Source organism: Aedes albopictus, chromosome 3 (assembly GCF_035046485.1).
Source record: "Aedes albopictus strain Foshan chromosome 3, AalbF5, whole genome shotgun sequence".
In the NCBI taxonomy this organism is placed as follows: domain Eukaryota; kingdom Metazoa; phylum Arthropoda; class Insecta; order Diptera; family Culicidae; genus Aedes; species Aedes albopictus.
The window spans coordinates 143,795,372-143,815,885 of NC_085138.1; the positions used below are offsets into that span (position 1 = coordinate 143,795,372).

The 20,514-nt window shown below is 41.9% G+C and overlaps 1 protein-coding gene across 2 annotated transcripts in view; it reads right to left on the reverse strand.

Moving 5' to 3' along the window:
* The window catches only part of LOC109416301 (D-2-hydroxyglutarate dehydrogenase, mitochondrial), a 14,237-nt gene extending 10,455 nt beyond the window's left edge, over positions 1-3,782 (reverse strand). Inside the window, exon 1 of one of the 2 annotated variants that reach the window (XM_062842195.1) lies at positions 2,559-3,782. The gene's annotated coding sequence lies outside the window, so the exon portion shown is untranslated. The remainder of the gene's footprint in view (positions 1-2,558) is intronic. The other variant, XM_029880413.2, reaches the window with a different exon arrangement.
* Positions 3,783-20,514: the final 16,732 nt, after the last annotated feature.

A 20,514-nucleotide genomic window follows, 5' to 3' on the forward strand; every position in this document is an offset into this window, starting at 1 on the left:
TATTATTTCATACATTGTTCAGAGGCGAATGAACCAGAAGGTTTAAAACCCCCTGTAATAAAAAAATAGTTATTTATGTAACGAGTTGCAAAAAGTTGATTTTTTCTGCACGAAAAAACGAAGAGTGCTGAAAAAATTGAGTTTTGCTACGAGTTCCATACAAAATTTTATGCAATGATTTTGTCATAATGCAACCCATTTGAGTTGCATAATGTTCATAATGCAACTCAAATGAGTTGCATTATGAATACAGTCGAACCTCCATGAGTCGATGTTCCTTGCCTCGATATCGATCGACTCATGGAGGTATATTTTTCCATACTGAAAAATAATTTCTGGGTTACTATGATGGTCCCCCCAAAAAGCTTCCCAAAGGATTTTTGTTCCACTACTAGATATTTCCTTGAGTCGATGGTCTCTTCAATATCGACTCATGGAGGTTTTACTGTATTATACAACTATTTTTCATTATGCAACTCATTTCAGTTGCATAATGAACCAGTTCGGAAAATTGGCCATTATAATGCCAAAATGAGTTGTATAAAATATAAATTATGATACTGAGTTGCATAAAATCATTTAATTATTTTATACTAGCTGGCCCGGCAAACCTTGTCTTGCCGTCTTGTGGAGGTTTGACAACTGTTAAGCTCAAATTAGCACCGCACTCTAGATTGGTTTCATTTAGATCGTGTTGATTTCCTTCCCAGCTCATGAAAAATCTGTAATTTATCAATTTTCTTACTTTTCCAGTTTATTTTCGTAATTTTTAATACTTATAAACACAGCCACCATGAATACGATCGAACCATGCAAGAGTCATGCTGATCGGTTCACCCGTTCGTGAGTTTTGTTGCCTCAAAGAAACTTTGAACTCATTTTTATATATATAGTAGCTGTCCCGGCAAACGTCGTTCTGCCTGCCTACTGTGTTTTAACATGCAGCTGTATAGAAAAATGCCCCGAAAAATGGAATTTTAAACTTTCTCGTTTTCGGTGCGTTCCCGGTCGATTTTCCCAATTATTTTTTCGTACGAACACGTCGGAGCCCTGCACGAATGAAATACTGAAAGAATGGTGTAGATCCGTTGGCCCGTTCTTGAGCCTATTCGTGACGTACAAACACCATTCCATTTTTATTTAAGGTACACCGGGGCAAGTTGAAACGGGTGGGGCAAGATGAAACAGCGGGTTAACATGATGTTTTCTAATGACGATAAACAAATTGATCGCCATAACACATGGTTTTTGATTCAAACAATCTTTTAGCGAACGATAAATTTCCAAATTGTATTGAAATCTATTTCAAAACTTCGTGTTTCATCTTGCCCCACCCGTTTCAACTTGCCCCGGTGTACCTTATATAGATGAATATGTGCTTTGATTGGATCAAAACATAGTACATATTCCACCGTGTCACCAAAAACTCTTTCAAAGCACAGTAGTCGGGATTCATCTGAACTCAAAATCGCCGTCGGCTCCTCGGAATCCTCAAAAGTCACTAATGGATTTCGTCTTACACGGCTTCCGCCGGTTTGCATTTCTTCGACCTTCTCATGCTTCCCATGCTTCGGCACAGTTCACTCTTCAACTATGCGCCTAGGTCAAATTCCCGTACAAACAGGAAGTCATTTACCAAATTGCACAGGCTGCTAATGCCGTACTTCCTCGCCATAGCAAATCGAAAGAAGTAACCGACGGGAAAACGCCAAATCGCACCGGCTCGGCGGCGGAAGATTCCACCGACGAGAAAGGTTCATTAAACTCGCACAAAGTAAGGCCCGAAATGTACACGACGATGACGGCGACGGACGGAAGGGGCCCAACGCCTTCATTCACTCCGGTCAGGTATTTGCCGTGTATACCTAGAGCAGCGTTCGCTTATGCTCTGTTGTGTACGACGACGTCAATTCCCGGCCAAACTAGCTCCCGTCGACAGACATCCACCGACCGTCTGTCGTAAATGCTATTCGATAGAAGACCGCTCTGTATTCTGCTTGCACTGCATTCGCTTACTTCAATCTCAAGCTCACCAACACTCGGCCTTCGACGCTTTCTGCCTCGACGCTTGCTTTGCTTCTCGGTTTACCATCGTTACGGCTTCACGATTTGTTCAGAAATGATTAGAACACAGTAGGCAAATGAAATTTAATTTCTTTTTCGCCGACTTTCCACACTGCTGCATGTTGAAGTTTCGAGAGTTGTACAAACACTAACACGGTCTTGATTACATTCTTGATTACACTCTCACTGATACAGTAGTTGATTATTCTGCTTTGTAGACACACATACACACAAGGACTGCCGAATAATAACTTTCGACATTGCGCTGTCAGAGGAAAATGTGAGGTTATTTTTCCTCTAGCAGAGTTTCCGAACCGTCGGCTTTAAGTACCAAGGTCAAGGAAACGCATTTCCCTTCTCCTCTACCAACAAAAAAGGTCCAATACAGTCCTTGACAGGCAGACGTATCTGTAATCTGCCAATCGATCATGTTTAACCTACATTTGTCGATGCGATGATAATCAATACCAGTTTGCTTGAATGAAGGTACTTACGAAACTTTTGCCGAACAGCTGGAGATTTGGGACTAATTATAGGTTTGATGACAAATACCGATCTTCGTCGAACTTCTTTGAAACCCCGAAAAGAGAAAAGCGATTCTTCCACCGGTGTGTCGGATGGTGCTCTGTCAGAGACTGACTAAATAACCTTGATGTTTTCGCTTCGCCTATCAGTTGTTACCTCTCGAATGACGTGCAAAATAAAGAAACAGAAATAATCCCAATCGCACACAAACGGTGCGAAGTTTATCTGTGTCTCGCCCGGAGGTGGACACAGGCAAAAATGCTAATGTTTTCATTTCTATCGCGAGAAGAGATATGCAAGCAGCAGGAATTGGAAATGAGATAGCGCAAATCACGGAGTCGTGAAACAACCGTACGTACCGCAGTCGGTGTCGAATGTCACCATATATGACGAGCGAGGCGAAATGTCAAATATTTGCCGAGCACTTACCGACGCACGCGGATGAACGAAGACTACGTAAACAAACAAAAATATGGCAGAATTCAATTGAAAACGAAGAATACCCCTACGTCATCACAAAATAATAATAAAAAAACAGCCTGTCATTTGCATTTGCGTTTATGACAGAGGTATTGGAAAGCGATTACACAGTATGAAATGAAGGTTCTGCTACCGAATGCCAGGAGATCAGCTAGAGGTAAGGTTCGAGGAGGGCTACGAAGGGCCGTTCGGATTTCGTGCGTGACATACAAGAGCGCTCAGCTCAGCCCAGACAGGTCAGGCAGGGTACTGTCAGGAGGGGTGTTGTGCTGTTCCAGTTTCTTCGGTCTGGTTTATTGTTTATTCGTGTCGTAATAGCAGGGTTATTTATTTTGGCTTCCCATGAGATTCTTCCATCATTCATGCAAGCGGTGGTGCAGCGCATATGTTGGCGTTCGTTGGCTTGTACGTAGGAACGTGGTGTGAGTTAACAACAACACGAACGACCAACGCGAAGCAAAGCGCCGATGTAAACAAAACTGAAACCGTACAAGAGGTGTATAATAACAACTAGATGTGCTAGGTGTGGAGAGGAAAACGACAAGTGAAGGGAGGAGAACCGCAGCTTGAGGCAGATAGATGGGTAATGGACAGCGGAGCTGAAGATTGCCGGTTCTGTTTGTGCGATTGGATGTGTTTGTGAATCAGACAGAGGTGGTAGTAGTGGTAGGGTGAATGTACAAGCTGACAAATAAATCCATTATTGACATGTAAGGCATTTTTTCCACTGAAGAGAGTTATCACATAAAAAGTTTATTATTAAAGAGATTTAAAGGAGTTTCGTAGAGCACAAGGAGGTCCCAGGCAAATCTAATAAGAGAGGAAGGAATGAATGAGCAAACTAGGGAGTCTTAAAAGAGGAAGCTCCGGGGGTATTTTGGGCGGTTTCAGAGTATTTCGAGAGGTTTACATGGGGATTACTGGGACGTTTAAAGAGATGTCAGGAGCGTTTCAGATGGCTCAGATAGTTTCAGTGGATTTCTGAAGAGTTTTAGGGGTGATTCTGGAGGTTTCGGGAGAGTTTTCAGGGGTATTCAGGAGCGTTTCGTGGGGTTTAAGGGTCATGTAGTATTGTAGTAGGTCGATAGAACATGAATTGAATCAAAGCAGTACCCAACTAACAATCACTCATTTAACAGGCACCATTATGACGAATTAATTCAGCATAATGTTGAATAACACTTGAATTATTTTCACGTACAACCTATGTTCGGGTTTTGTTCACACAAATTTGGAGAAGTTATAACTTATAAGAAGTTATAAAAGCATCATGTTGTGCACCAACTTAATTTTTTGTTGTTCAAAGCGTTTTACAAATGTACAAGAAAGCTGTTATTAGGCTTTGGCAAACATGACTGAAAATAAATAAAATGCAAAAATATTGAACTCTCAGGAGAGTAATTATTTGCTCTCATGTTGAGAACACCTATTATGGAATAAGAATTACATATAAAATTACCTAAATCCAGATTAGAACTCGAGACCTGTCGATTGCCAGCCGCATGCCTTCCTATCTGCGCCATCCTAGAGATGGTGAGATGCAGAACCCAAAGCAAAACATAATCCTCCCATGACTCAATAATGATCACTCCTGAACTTGTGTTCAGCAGTGGTGAAATAGCACAGCACGTGGTAATCAACTGAACAACGCCTCATACTTCAACCGCTATTCAGTCTAAAACACGTGTTTTCCATTCTGATTTCGCTGTCAGTATTTTAATCGCACGGTGAGAAAACTTGTATCGAATGCGGCCAAAAAGTGTTGGTCCTTATTGAAGATATTGTTTCCAGACGAACTAATTGCTTTTTATTTTTATTTTTTAATATTGATCTTTTAAAATGTATGACAATATGTGGTGCGGTATGGTTTTGGACATGGTGCATTCACAGCATCTGTTCAGGTAATCTACTCATGCTCAGTCGATGATCCGTTAAGCAATTTTTTTATTTATGCTTTTGTTATGGAATCTTGATATTATGTTCAATAAATAGTGCATAAGGATGTTTAGGGATACATGAAATGTGTCGATTTCTGAATGCTGTTTGTTTATCTAGGTGACTGTGGGATCAATATTTAGTAAACACGACAGCACTGAAATGTCAAATGCATCGATCCAAGCGTCTCGTACAATCGAACTGCTGCGGAAGATAAAATATATAATAATCAAGGTACAAGATATCTTGTTACAGACTAATAATAATAAATAAATGCCTCATTTTTACGTTGATTACGTCTCTTGGCACTCAATGTTAAACTACATAATTCTATTCCATTTTATTTTATGTGATTCGTTTAAAATTATTTTGGTTACTCAATAACTTGGTTGTCTAAACAGTTTTAGCCATGATTTATCCCATAATCCGAACAAAATTCCGAGTCAAACTATGACGGGCTGAAGGCGTTTATTTGACAAGTGAAAAGCACATTGTTCAGGAGCGCTTATCGATACATCAGCTTAATAAGATGCAGCCAAATGTTTTGTTAAACTCTTTTGTTAAGGAATCAATGCTTGTCGAATAAATTTCTTGTTAAACTTTTGAAAAGTGTTTTAATTTATCATTGTTGATACCGATGAGGAAAGTCGAGCATTGACTATTTTCTCAAGTGAAAAATCATTTAAACAGTAATGTGTAGAGCATAATTTAAGTTCAGTTATCATTACCATTATTAAGCAACAATTCAGCAAGCTTGCTTGTTTGTGACATGCAATTGTTAGTTGGGTAACTGGAGGAAACGAGCATTCATTGGTGTGACATTCATTTATCGTCCTTATCCGAACATCTGGGATCAAGCCAAGAACCCTACAGGGCATTTTTGGGGCATTTCAGGAGGCCTTGGGAGATTTCATGGGGTTTTAGGGGCGTGCCTGAAGGTCTCAGTTGGGTTTGAAAGGTTTTTCAGGCATTTTCAGGGTTCTCCGAGAATTTTAGGTGAGCTTTAGAGTGATTTAGGTGGTTCCAGCGGGCCACAGAAGGCGTTAGAGAGGTTTCAAAAGGGGCTTGAGAGGCGTCTCAGAGAAGTTTGAATGAAGTCGCAGAAAGTTCAATGAGATCTCAGGCGGTATTAGGGAGTTTCCCGGCATTTCAGCGAGTCTCATGGGGTTTCGGGAGTTTTCTGGAGCTACCCTGAAGATTTGAATCGCTTTTAAACGTGAGAGAGGTCCAAACCTCCTCAAACAAGTCTGTAATTCATCTGAACTCTCCGGGACGCCCAAGAAACCTCCCTATAACTTTTTTGAAATACAAGGAAGGTCTTACAAAGATCTAAGGGAGGCAAATGGGCGATCAATGGGGCCTTTTTTTTAAATTCCTTGTTGAGTATCTTAATCACTACGATCAGTTGTTATGGGGCCCTTAGGTGGAACATCTTGAAATTCATTCCTTTATTGCATACAAATCTGATGCACGAAGCATTGAGCCACGTTGCATTTTATTATCATGGATTTGCTCACTTGCAAAAAGAAGGGAGATCATGTAAATCAGTCGCATTTGTTTGTTTATTTTCCATATTGGTGCTCTTGAAAACATGAGTAGGGGTTCAAAATGACCATTTCTCTGATGTTTCACCTTAAACAAAAGCAGAAGAAAGTTTTAGAGCAAATCATGGATTTCGAGAAGATTTCAGAGGGTTTCAAAAAGGTCCCAGGGGAGTTTCAGGGAAGTTTCAGAGGTTTCAAAGGTGTTTGAAGGAATTACTGGGGATTTGAAAGCGTTTTAGAATGTTACAGAGGTGGTTCAGGGACATTTAAGATGGTTTCAGGAGTTTTTCTGTGATGTTTCAGGTTAGCTCAGGGGACTTCATTAGGTTTTCAGGGGCATTTTAAGAGCGACTAGGGAATTCCGCAGCGTTTATAAGATTTCCGGGAGGTCCAGGAATGTGTCGGTGGTCTCCGAGGTTTCAGGATGTTTCTGGGGTGGTCCTGGGAATCTAAAGAGGATGCGAAGAGTTTCTGGGCTGTTTCAGGGGGTCTCAGGGGCGTCCCAGGGTGATTAAGGTGCGTTTTAGAGGTTTAGAGGAAATTTTAGTGGGTGTCACTGTGGTTTCTGAAGATCACAGGAGCGGTTTAGGGGGTCTTAGCAGGATTCTGGAGCATTTCAGCGGATCTCATGGGTTTTGCGTTTTAGGGAATCGCTCGGTGTGAAGAATTAGCTTAGGTTAAAATTCACAAGTAAAAAGAAATTACTCACTTGAAGTGCAAATTTTCGGTAATACCAATCCGTGTGGTCAAATTATGAAATTCAAATAACTCAACGTACATGTACAGATGGGTAAATTATTGGTTAAATTGGGAAAAAATCCACAGCTCAGGTGAGATTTGAACTCACGACCCTTATTCGCTAGACAAGTGCTTTACCAACTAAGCTACCGAGCCAATTAATGATCCGGCAACTTAGTTGTCATAAGGTTCAATTCTAATCTCATCGATCTATATCATCTTCCCCTAAACCGTAAATATAACCATCTCTGTTGTACATACAGGGTGTTAGGTTCGTGAGTGCAAACTTTTTGAAGGGTGATAGAGGACCATAAATGGTGAAAAAATTGTTCTACGCATATGGTCAAATCTCAACCGTTACGTAGTTATTGAACTTCCCATGTTTTTGACTCTCATTGCCTTAACTGGCTTTAACTTGAAAATGGTCAAACTTATCGCAATTTTTTAACCCTTATTCGAAAGATTATTGAATTTTCTATCATATGGCATCTTTGAATCGATTGGTTTAGTTAATTAACTTAGTTTTCTAGAGCAAAATAGCTAAAAATAGTGTGTTTTAGTTGGTTTTTGTCACTTATCTTTGAAACATGCGTAATAAATTCAAATTCTTTCTTTGGCAAAGTTGTGGCCCTTGTTCAACTCTACAATTCGTTCTTTGATACCAAACTTCTAGCTCTTATCGTTTTCTTGCAATTTCGATTTAAATGTGCGACACAATGCGCAAAAACGTGCTTACCTTGACAGTTGCACATTTTTGACCTGAAATGCGATGTTTAAATCAAAATTGCAAGAAAACGATAAGAGATAGACGTTTGATGTCAAAGAACGAATTGTAGAGTAGAACAGGAGCCACAACTTTGCCGAAGAAAAAAATTGAATTTATTACGCATGTTTTAAAGATAATTGACAAAAACAAATTAAAACACGCTATTTTGAGCTAGTTTGCTGTAGAAAACTTAGTTATTTAACTAAAACAATCGATTCAAAGATGCCATTTGATAGAAATTTCAATAATCTTTCGAATAAGGGTAAAAAAACTGCCATAAGTTTGACCTTTTTCAAGTTATAGCCAGTTAAGGCAATGAGAGTCAAAAACATGGAAAGCTCAATAACTACGTAACGGTTGAGATTTGACCATATGCGTAGAACAACTTTTTTCACCATTTATGGTCCTCTATCACCCTTTAAAAAGTTTGCACTCAGGAACCTAACACCCTGTATGTACGAAGAGCGAAAGCGATTTGTTTATTGTTTGAAACTGTTTGCCTATCGTACAGGCAACGCTTCCTCAACGAAAACGAACGAAACGAACGAGAACGAAAAGCTTCCGCAGCTGTCAGACTACTGATTTTCACTGAGGTATCATCAAACTATAGGGGTATATCCTAGCGGGCCCTAGCGATGCTTTGGATACGACGCCGATGATCATCGGTTATTTGTTGGTTTTCAGTGCAATTCACCTTGCAAGCATGCTTTGATTTGGCCTTCAGTTTCAATGATAGGATGATTTTCAAGCCTGCGGTAGGACTTTGACAGCTGCGGTAGAACTCGGTGGCTACCGCAGTGTGGAATTTTTTCTAAAAATCCGCAATATCAGCAATGGTTTAACTTCGGCGGCGGATTCGAATTTGGTAAATGTTGACATGGTTGATGGTGATAACACGGATGGAATCCTCGTACCGTGGCGTAGATAATGCACGGGCCGGTGTGAAACATAACAGGGTATACCCATAGCCTCAGGACTGGCGCTAACGTAGGTGACGATGCAGAGACACTCGGGACAAACGACGGGTTCCGTGTACCTTCTGGTCGTCTTGGAATTTTTCTTTGGTGCCTTGACTTGACAGATTGTTTCGGTGCCGTTTCAGCAGCTTGGCGACTCCGGAGCCGATTAATATGGGAGCGCAACCTTTGGCGATCTTGGATTCGTACGTTATACATAACGATTTTGATTTTCTCGACCACTGTGTTGGAACTCGATTTCCAACTTATCTGACCGTAGCCTTCAGCGTAGACGGGGTTGATCCGACATAACGATGTTTGTTTATTGTAGTCGTCGGACGATGGCATTGGTATTCGTACCGTTTAAAGACGCAGAAGCCGTGGGGATTTTACGTCCGAACATGACCTTGGATGGCGCCTTCGATTGGACACTGGAGGAGAATGAGCCTGCTTTGGCGACGGACGCACTCTGCTAGTAATTAGCATGACGGAATAATGTTGACGATGGCGACATCCAAGCTTGGCCAGTACACGTAGCTTCAAAACGCTGTACGCCAGAAAGGTCACGATGAATCTGATCGAGAAATTGCTTCCTAAGTCGCGGCGGAATAACGAGCCGTTGGCAAGCATCTACCACCGAGAGAAATTCTTGGGTTCAACCGTTAGATCTAAGAACCTGAGAGCTAGGATTCAGGTCAACCATATTGCATGTGGAGGTAGACATTGCGGAGCAGCAGACCTGCTTGGGAGCTGTGCGCAACAGCTTTGAAATTCAGAAGCAACTTTTTAACTGTGTAAGTTACAACTGACTTGAGTTCCTGTTCCAGGTTATGATCCTCGACATAGTCCGCTTCGGGCTTGACGTACTGGCTGACCGAGAACCAAGGGGTTGGTCACTCGGCACATTGTGCCCGGCACACATGCCGGCACATCTCGGCACACATGCCGCACGGTGTGTTGAAACAGGATTATTATCGCACTTTCTCTCTCTCTTCTTGGCGTAACGTCCTCACTGGGACAAAGCCTGCTTCTCAGCTTAGTGTTCTATGAGCACTTCCACAGTTATTAACTGAAAGCTTCCTCTGCCAATGACCATTTTGCATGTGTATATCGTGTGGCAGGCACGAAGATACTCTATGCCCAAGGAAGTCAAGGAAATTTCCTTTACGAAAAGATCCTGGACCGACCGGGAATCGAACCCGTCACCCTCAGCATGGTCATGCTGAATACCCGTGCGTTTACCGCCTCGGCTATATGGGCCCTTTTATGATTTATGACTTTCGGCAGACTGTAGTGGGCTGGACACATGAAACGAACGCCAAACAAATTTAAACTCGTTGTCAAGACTTTTACATTCGTTTCTCTCTAAATGGTTTCAAATTTATTAATAGACTTGATAGGTCCCCTTTTCTAGCGGAGTTTAGGTTTATCAGATTTGCGTAATACAATATCATATGGGAAAAGTGGTAAACTACTAAAATCGAATTTATTTTAATTTTCCCCGATGAAAGATTTTTTAACCTCCAGAATCTTAATATATACAGCAAAGGCTAACTTATAACGAAAAAATATTTCAGGTTCATGAAAGTGCGATAATAATCCTGTTTCAACACACCGTGTGCCGGCACATCTCGGCACACATGCCGGCACAATTCGGCACACATGGGCACAACAATAAAATCCAACGTTGCTCTATCCAGCTTTTTACGCTTGATGAGGGGTGATTCATTTTTGACGGATCTTGCCGACAGCCCATGCAGAAACACAGTAGCCAGAAATTTCAGTTCATTGCTCCCGGATTGTCAAAAATTTTCACCATGAACTTTTTCAGCTAGTATAGAACGTTTGCTACGATTAAAAAAATTTTTTTTTTTGGGATTGTGATCGGTATTCGCCACCTTCAACCGTGAAACCAGTTGACACCGAGGAACTGTGCTTAACCTTCGTTACGCCCGCTCAGCCCCATGAACTCCCAGCCCTAAACTTTCCACCGAGGCATCGCAAGAAGAGGGAAAACAATGAATTACGATTGTGGCTTTAATTAGGAGATTCCTATCGTCCCTATGGTCCCATTTCTGCCCAATTACAACTGTATTTACGGATAATTCGTGTATGGTGTCAGTGTGGAATCCCGATGATGCTGCCTAGTGCCGTGCTGCCGCCCGTTCGTCCAAACTTCCGTTGGGCCCTCGTGGAGTGCAAAGGGGCTCTAGGCTGTCTTTACGTGGCTTGCGTGGTACGATTTGTCCACCGGGCTAACATACAGACCCGGGACACCTTTGCTTCCCATCCCACCAGGTTCTCTTCCGAAACCTGAATGTTCCTTTAGTTTCCGTCCGACGCATCGGATACACTATTCGTCACCGGGTTGTGGGTCGTGTGGGTGTGTAGTCTCCGAACTCAACTCAGGAGTGTTTAATCTCGCCGTCCGCATAAAATTTCTCCAGGAATTCCCATCGAGGATTGATCTAAGAGTTTCCACCGTTGATTGTTCTAAGAGCTCCCACCGGGGGATTCCGGTGGAAATTCCTGAAGTAATCATCGATGGGAATACCTGGAGCAATCGTTGGATTGACTTTCTGATGAAATCATCGGTGGAAATTTCTGGAAAATTCCCCGCTAGAAATACCCGCAGGAATCACCGGTGAGAAAACAGAGGCATCCCGGGTTGGAATTCCCTCAGGAATCCCCAGTAGGAATTCCTGGAGTGATCTCTAAAGGGAACTCCAGGAAAAATAGTTATCACTGTATTCCCACTGAATTCTACAGTAGATCCTTCCGAGAATCCTCTGGCGATTTCTCCCACTACCAATGGACCAAAAACACCTCCAACAATTCATTTTGGAGAATCTTCTTTACCGGAATATTCGCTAGAAATTGCTTCTGGGGAATCCTACAGCAATTTCTCTTTAAGCAGAATCTTCCGGGGAATCCTTTATCAGATCCATCCGAGAATCTGTTCCATCCGATCACTTCCGGAAAATCTTTACGAGGAACACTCAGGCAATCTCTTCGATGTAGCATGTTTGTTGTGACGGTAGCATTGGTAACCAGGGTAACATCAGGTGAAAATTTTTGACAAATCTGGAGCAGTGAACTGGAATTTCCGGCAACTGTGATGCTGCAAGGGCTGTCGGCAAGAATTGTCAAAAATGAATCACCCCTCACCACAGCGTAAAAAGCTGGATAGAATCAACCTGTCAAAATACTCACGATTGAAAAAAAAAACCGTTTATTTACATTTTTATCAAGTATGCTGGGTTGGATTTTGTTTGTAAACACCAATCAGATCAACAACATTCGACAAAAATTGACAGGGTGCTTCGTTAGCGCAAAAACATTCAAAGAAAAAACCCCACTGGGCACGTGCGGCACACCTTCGGCACGTTCGGCACACTTGGGCACACACTGAAAATTATCCGGCACAGTTTTGGCACACATTGGCACACGCTCAAAAATAATGGCGCAAACGAAGTGTGCTGAATGGCCAACCCCTTGCCGAGAACCAAGAAAGCAGGTCTGCATCGCTGAACCTGTATGTGGACACTTACTCGTTCTCGAAATCATAGAAAAGCTGATGAAAGGTGAAAAACTGGCTGGCTGTTTAGAGCGGTACTCCCTGTTTGGAGCCGAAGAACTGCAGCAGAGGCTTATGGTCAGTTTGCAGTCGGAATTGTCGTCCGAAGAGCATTTTGTGTAATTTCGTGACGACGTAAATGATGGCCAAACCCTCGCGACTCTGCTGGTTGGAACCTTGCTCGGACTTCGCGAATTCGTTTCACGCGTGCTCGACGACTTTGGTGGTTCCGCCAGGAAACTTGTAGCTTATTGTCGCTTTAAGCTCAACGGATGAAGCCTCTGTAGGAGTAGGTTAGTAGCAGGTTCAAGCAGAGAACTTAGATGAACTGCTTGAACGCACTCAAGGGTCTACTAGAACTACACTTCAGCCTTCAGCAGATTATTGAGCGGGTAGTGAAGCATTCGTCTTTTGGGAACGATCTTGTCGGAGTCGTTGATGGCCCTCAGGATGGATCGCAATACATCGGTATGTTGCGATCGCTTTGTGATCATCTCGACTTTACCCGGTTTTGGACGTATACGTTCTAGACTGTCCACGACGTAACCTCGGAAGTACAACTTAGTTTTTGCTTCGGAGATAGATTTGACTGAAATACTTATGTCGAATTCGTTTTTGAACCTGGGTTGGAACTGGATCGGCGGAAAATGTGTAAACAAACAGCGTCAAACAAAGTTTAGTACAAGCGAAACCGAAGTCGGGTTGGGGTTGAAACTGTGATCTGATCCAGTTCCAACCCAGGTTGGAACTGAATCAAAAACGAAAACGACATTACTCTTTGTTAGCCAGCTTGGCAAAGATGGCGTAAGGCTGTGGAAGTTTGGTACTGATTCGGTTGGAGAGTAACGTTCAACCCCGTGGAATATTCCGCGTACGACACAGACAACCTGAGCCATACGCTTACTGACAGCTGGCTTCCGGAAGATGACATCTCCGATCTCTTGGATGTTTGCGACGGCCTGAAGTGGAGATTGCTTCACATATCTACTAGTTCACACGATAGCAGTGCAATCAATTGTCACTAATGGCGTGCAGTACGATAATGGATTTACTATCACATACAGCAACTACTTTACCTGACCTCTAATTCTTCTTCCTCTGCCTATCCACTAGGATCCAAGAGGCACTCCCCCTGACCCGCTCAAAACTATGGTAGCTGACGACCTACACAAGGTTGCAACCACCTGGTCCCTGCAGTTTGAGACGGGTCAATGTTCTCAGGCCTACCCTTCCAACTCTTGTGGGACGCTTAGCCTGACTCACTTGGCTTCCCATTTCGTTTCGGTATTAACATTCTTCTGGCCTTGCGAGTGCCACCGGGTAACCTCATGTGCCGTCGTGACGGCAGGCTCGCGCGATTCTACGACTGCTGCTTTGAGTATGTAGTGTCTTTGTCGAACTACCCTCGAATTCGAAGGCCTCAGTCTGGGTTGACTTGAGTACCTTAAACTTCACACGCAAAGGGCCTTGCCGTTTGATCCAGGCACTTAAGCCAATAGGGGAACCGTCATAGGCCGTCATTTGGTTATTAAGAAGTTTTCAACATTAGGTATCCACTCACTGCCTGTCCAACCAAAGAGCAATCGATAAGCTCATCAAATAAAAAAACATAAGTAAACAATAATTCTGTGGTTCGATTTGAATAGGTCGTATGTTTGCTGTGATTCCTATGCAGATTCGACCTATTCAAATCGAACGCCAGAATTGCAGTACACTGAGGCAAAAATACTTAGGAATTTAATAAGTCGCAACTTATGAAAGGACGATTTTTCTGTTTCATTGCTCGCTTATTGGTTTCATAGTTGTCGCGAACGCGTTCCATATCTACAACTTATGATTGACATAAGCGACATGTTTGTGAAAAACCCATAATTGAAATTTATGAAAATCTTTACAATGAGGGTATGGATTCCAGCTAGCTCCGTCTTAGACAAACAAGCATTACTCAGAGATCAGTTTACGGAGCTGTCGGACACACAAAATCAATTTGATTTTCTTTAAGTGCCCATGAATTCTCTCAAATTGACAACAACAATGGAAATATACGTAAGTAAAATGATCAATTCCTCTTGATTGATCCCAGCGTTTTTCATGAAAGTGACAAGTAGCAAGTTTGACTGCATTGTGTGATAAAAACAAACAGCATGCAAACTTGCATTCTTAAATGAAAGGATGTCGAATACGCTCCCCCTTTCACTTTATTCCATGTGAAGAGAAATCGATCATTTTACTTACGCGGTAATTCAAAATACATGACATGAGTTGCAGCAGAATTATTTCATCAAAAAATATACAACATATGAACTGCCCCCACTCGCATAACAGTCCCATTTGCAAAAAGTAGGAATTGAGAAAACGGCATTTGAAGTTTGAAAACTTGTTTCCATATAAAACTTTGAAAAATCGCCAAAATTAGAAAAATATCTCGATCATCTCGAAACTTTCACAGATTGCTTTGCACATGAATACATAACTGTAAAAAATATTACAATCACTACAAAGTTGTTCAGTTTTGTGTTACGTAACACAAAAATCCATGATGGGACTGTTATGCGGGTACTTTTGATATGGGACGCTCATAACTTGGTATTTTTTTCACACATTGACATAAAAATTCGTAATTTTTATTGTTGTTTTTGGAAGTACATCAAAAATGATGACTATTCATAACGTTAACTCAAAAGTCATGAAAAGTCAAATGGGACTGTTATGCGAGTGGGGGCAGTGAATACATATATCATTCTGCATACGACATGACATTCATAATTACCAATATTGATTTCTATAAGTTTCAGTAGTTGATTTCAATAAGAGCAAACATACGATAGTTATAGTTTTTATTCAATGATATTCCTAAGCAAAACTTATGATTTTTATAAGTGACTGGACATGAAAATTTTCCTCTCATAATCATAAGTGAAATTTATGGCTTTCAACAATAATCGTAGTGTCACCAAATCTTAAGGGGATCTTATGTTCTTCCTAAGTGTTTTTGCCTCAGTGTACACTTTACAGAATATGTTTTCAAACATCAAGTGACTTGAACTCATGTCGCTCTCATGTTAAATATGTTTTTGATATTACTCTTATTTTCCAGAACGCTGCACTAATTTGTTACCTTCACCCGATTCCCGGTGAGCCAAGTTGCCAAACTTTGCCACACACAAAATCTCACTCACACCATGCCATGCCTGACCCACACAGCGCATGTTGCCGTATTTCAACGCCCTCGTCGTATCGTGTCTACTGTCTATCCATCTATAAATATCTGCTTTTTTCTTGTTAACGCCCTGATTGCTTTCTGGCCCCCTTCATAACGAACCAGTATTGAAATCGTTAATCATGCCACAGATGCTGTCCAAACGGTGCGTAGCGTATACAATCGGTACCGTACCCCTCCCAGTGTCGAACTCCTACATCGTCTTTATTTCCGGGAACCGTCGCATCGTCTGCACTGTATTTCTGTTTGCTCGATTGGCCTCCCGCTAGGGCAGGGTTCGTCTCCACTTCTGCCTCCTGCCTCACCTACTGTGACGCGACCACGTGCTGATGTGAAAAAACCGTGCTCACGGATTGCGTTGTCGCTGTTCCGCTGCACTGCACTCAGTCTGCGGCAGCGGCAGCGGCCGACCATCCATTTCTTTTCCTCTTTCTTCTCCTTCTCGACCGCTGCGTTTGCTTGCGTTATTATTTCTGGTCGGCTGGATGGCTGACGAAGCGAGGTTTACCATTACTATGGTCGGATGGTCGAGAACAGGGGGTTGGCGATGAGGAAAGAGGAGGAACAACCAGTAACAATAGCAACAACTAATGGTGTGCGATGGTGATGATGCTCTTTCTCTTCGGATGCGGTTCGGCATCGGTATGGCTTCTGGCTGGTATGTGCTCCTGGTACGAGACCGCTCCGAACTGCCGACGGCACGACGGTTCTTTTTTTTTGGGAATTTTTCGGTAGCTTGAAAATTCCTAGAAAAACTAAAAAACCTAGAAAACCAAAATTGAACTATCTTGAAAAATATAATTTATAAAATTTCAAGTAAGTATATTTAAGCGTTACATACAGTTTTATAACATTTATTCTATTACCTAATTTATTATTTTTCTATTCAACTGTAAATAATGTCTAAAAAATCGAACATTTATTATTATTATTATTATTAGTTTTATTATTTATTATTATTATTATTAGCTTTATTTACGAGACTTTCAGCCCTAGACTGGTTTGCCTCGGGCAATTAGGGTTGTTTATAAACTACTTGGGCCAATTTTTTACCATCTCATAATTCTTAGAATTTTTTCCCTCCCTCTCGTAGACTAAGTTTTTTAATATAATTTTTCAATATATGTATAAAGCATATATTTTTGACTCTCTTAAAAAAATATTTTTTTTAACTAGTCTTCCAAAAAATTAAGCTTTTTTTTCTTCCCAAAAATCTCTCGCCTAAAATAAATATTTTTTGCATTACAATATATATAACGCAAAATATTCCTCTAATGTTGCTGCCACATAAAACCTAAAAAAAGTCTTAAAAAATAGGAACTACCCTTCTCTTCTAAATTGTGGTATACCTATGTAACTTACCATGCTCAGTTAGCTAAAAAATGTAAATAAAATAAAAATACGAGTAAACTATTCTTCCAGACCTGTTCAAGTCTTCCGCTTTTAAGACCGACATAATTTGCCGTCGGTTCTTTTATGTTCCGTCGATTTTCCGTTTATGTTACCTCTGTGCATGGTATCAGACAATATTTATATGAAATAGTTCAATTTATTCATGTATATGCAATATTTCTGCAAAAATCGTAAACAAATTTAACCTTTTGCACCGACGCAAAACCGAAGTTTTAATTCCAAAATGGCGACATGACAGATGACGCAATCAAACCTATAACATTCAGTAGGCCGCGACTTCAAAAGAAAGATGAACGAACGATCGGCTCATACAAACCGTTTCGCCGCTCACTGGTAGCATTTCAATAGAGGAGGTAACCCAACACTACTTAATAATGTGCCACTAATAATAACTCTCCGCCGCGCGCTGATCAACTTGACAGAAGGCCAAATCAGACCAGTTCGAAGAAAAAGAATAAAAATAAATAAATGTCCGACGACAAGTCAAACAGGAAGGCGCATTCAAGTGGTAGTGGAGGAATGCGAAACGCAATCAAACGAGCTCTTCCTCTTTTTTTCTCGTTATTGAATCAATTTTATTTTATCGCTACACAGACCATTAATTTACATATTCTTCGCCCTGCTCTTCTTGTTCCCACCAGCTTATTTTTCACTCTCTTTTGTGGTTGTGCCGCGCTTGAATGCGGCTGTCGGTCGCTTAGCGAAATATGACAACCGCGCGCCGAACAAAGCAGGCCAGAGTCGTAAATTATTCGTTCCCCTTGGGCGATATCGATCGTATATGGTGAAGAAAAGAGACGAATCCGAACTGGTTTAGTGCGAGTGAGCGAGATGCAAGGCGTGTGTCAATATAAGGGGCTATGTATATTGCCCAGGTCATCCCCACTCTGCGCCATTTTCGAACGGATAGGTGGGAGGGACGGCTTCCTTTGTGTGCGATGAACTTCCCCTCTTTTTAGATTGCGAGTGTATTTGTTAGATAAAACATTCGCTCATTAGTATTCGTGTCTTCATGTTGTTGAGAGGGGTTTATTTAAAAGAGTGAGATAGCCTAATTTGCTTTCAAAACGTTGGTAAAGGCCAGATACATCGAAAGTAAATAACGCTACGAACACTATGAAATCGAGGTCTCGATTTCAGTATTTGTAAAGAACGAAACAACCACACATGAATCATCGTGAGCGCAAAAGAGACAGCTCACACCAGCTCATCTGAAACCACTCTGCGCATGCACCTCACGAAACCAGTTCGAAACAGCATTATACAAGCTGCTTGCAACAGTGTTGGTATCTTCTCTTCATCGCCTTGTTATTTGGTATTGGTGAGACGGCCAATCTCTTTGTTCGAGCCGACGACGATGCCAACGCTCGGTTCGTCTTCTTCATCTTCCTCCCCATCTACTCCTGCTGTTTGCGTCTACGTTGGTCGTTCACCAACATTTTTCATTCCTTTCAATTTGGAATGGCTTTAAAATTCAAAGACTTCATTCCGATCTCTCTCCGATGGTTTTTATTGCCTTCATTTTTCTTTCCCCACTGCTTGCGCTTTGTCTGGCTGTCGGTCGGCTGGCGTCGTGACTCGATGATAGCTGAATGCCGGTTTCGTCGTTTTCGTTACTGCTGCAAGGCGTCATTTTTCTCTTCCTCTTCATGTTTCAATACCCGTTGCTTAAACGTGGAACGCAGCTTTTTTTTCGTCTGCGTCTAAATGTAAAATGAAGGATTTCGGATAAGATCGACGCGCTTGCGAATGGCTTTCGACATGTTTATGGGTCTGCTTCTGTAGGCCGTATCCATCGTGCTGGTATAACGAACAATACTGTTGATCGTTTGCAACATGGCGCATGCTTCGAAATTTCCAGCATGTTCCATACTACATAATTATTATTTATTTCATTTCCTTTGCATTTCATCATGCACCTATGTCAAAACTGGATCAATAATTTATCACCAGATCTTTTGGATTGTGGCTGCGGCTCTCCATCCTCAGTCACGCCCAGCGTTCGTCAGACCGTGCTCTTTGCGCTCCATGCCTTCCTGTGCCAACCGGATCTAGGGGCAAGACACTGTGCAAACTAGATCAACTTTGAGAAATTCTGAGTTACTCATTTTATCAATGATCAACGAAATTTGTTGAAAGACATCCCCAAAACTGCAATTTTCATTCAGCACACGCAACATTTTGCAGTTTGACACTGGTGCCAGATCAAATTTTGGTTTAAATGGGAGAAAACTTGAGGAACTGTGAGGAATTCTGAACAACATTTCGAGCACAGATTTGCTCTAGTTAGATCTGTCTTGCCCTCATGACCGGATCCGTATCAAACACCAAATTTGCAAAGTTTTTCGACATTCGTGCAACCTAATCTCAAGCGCGATACTAGAGCGCTACAAAATCGTGCCTGTTATGCATAGGGTGACCATATGAAAATATAGTGAAGAAGAACATTTTGACCAAATGGATCACTAAAATAACTAAAATGGCCGCTATTGAATGAGCAGATAGCGTCACCGTAGCCATGTGTGTTTGGCACATCAGCTCAAAACTAACAAAGCAGCTGGTAAGGATGGTATCGCAGCTGAACTCATCAAGATGGGCCCAGAAAAGTTGGCCACCTGCCTGCACCGGCTGATAGTCAGGATCTGGGAAAGCGAACAGCTACCGGAGGAGTGGAAGGAAGAGGTAATCTGCCCCATTTACAAGAAAGGCAATCATTTGGAATGTGAGAACTTCAGAGCGATCACTATTTTAAATGGTGCCTACAAAGTGCTATCCCAGATCATTTTCCGTCGTTTGTCACCTATAACGAATGAGTTCGTGGAAAGTTATCAAGCCGGCTTCATCAATGGCCGGTCGACAACGGATCAGATGTTCACCGTACGGCAAATCCTCCAGAAATGCTGTGAATGTCAGGTCCCAACGCATCACCTGTTCATTGACTTCAAAGCGGCATACGGCAGTATCGATCGCGCAGAGCTATGGAGAATCATGGACGAAAACGGCTTTCATGGGAAGCTTACTAGACTGATTAAAGCAACTATGGACGGTGTGCAAAACTGCGTAAGGGTTTCGGGTGAACTATCCAGTTCATTCGAATCTCGCCGGGGACTGCGACAAGGTAGGTGATGAACTCTCATGCCTACTCTTCAACATCGCTCTGGAAGGTGTGATGCGACAAGCCGGGCTCAACAGTCGGGGAACGATTTTCACAAAATCCGGTCAATTTGTGTGCTTTGCGGACGACATGGACATAATCGCCAGAACATTTGGAACGGTGGCAGAGCTGAAACGCGAAG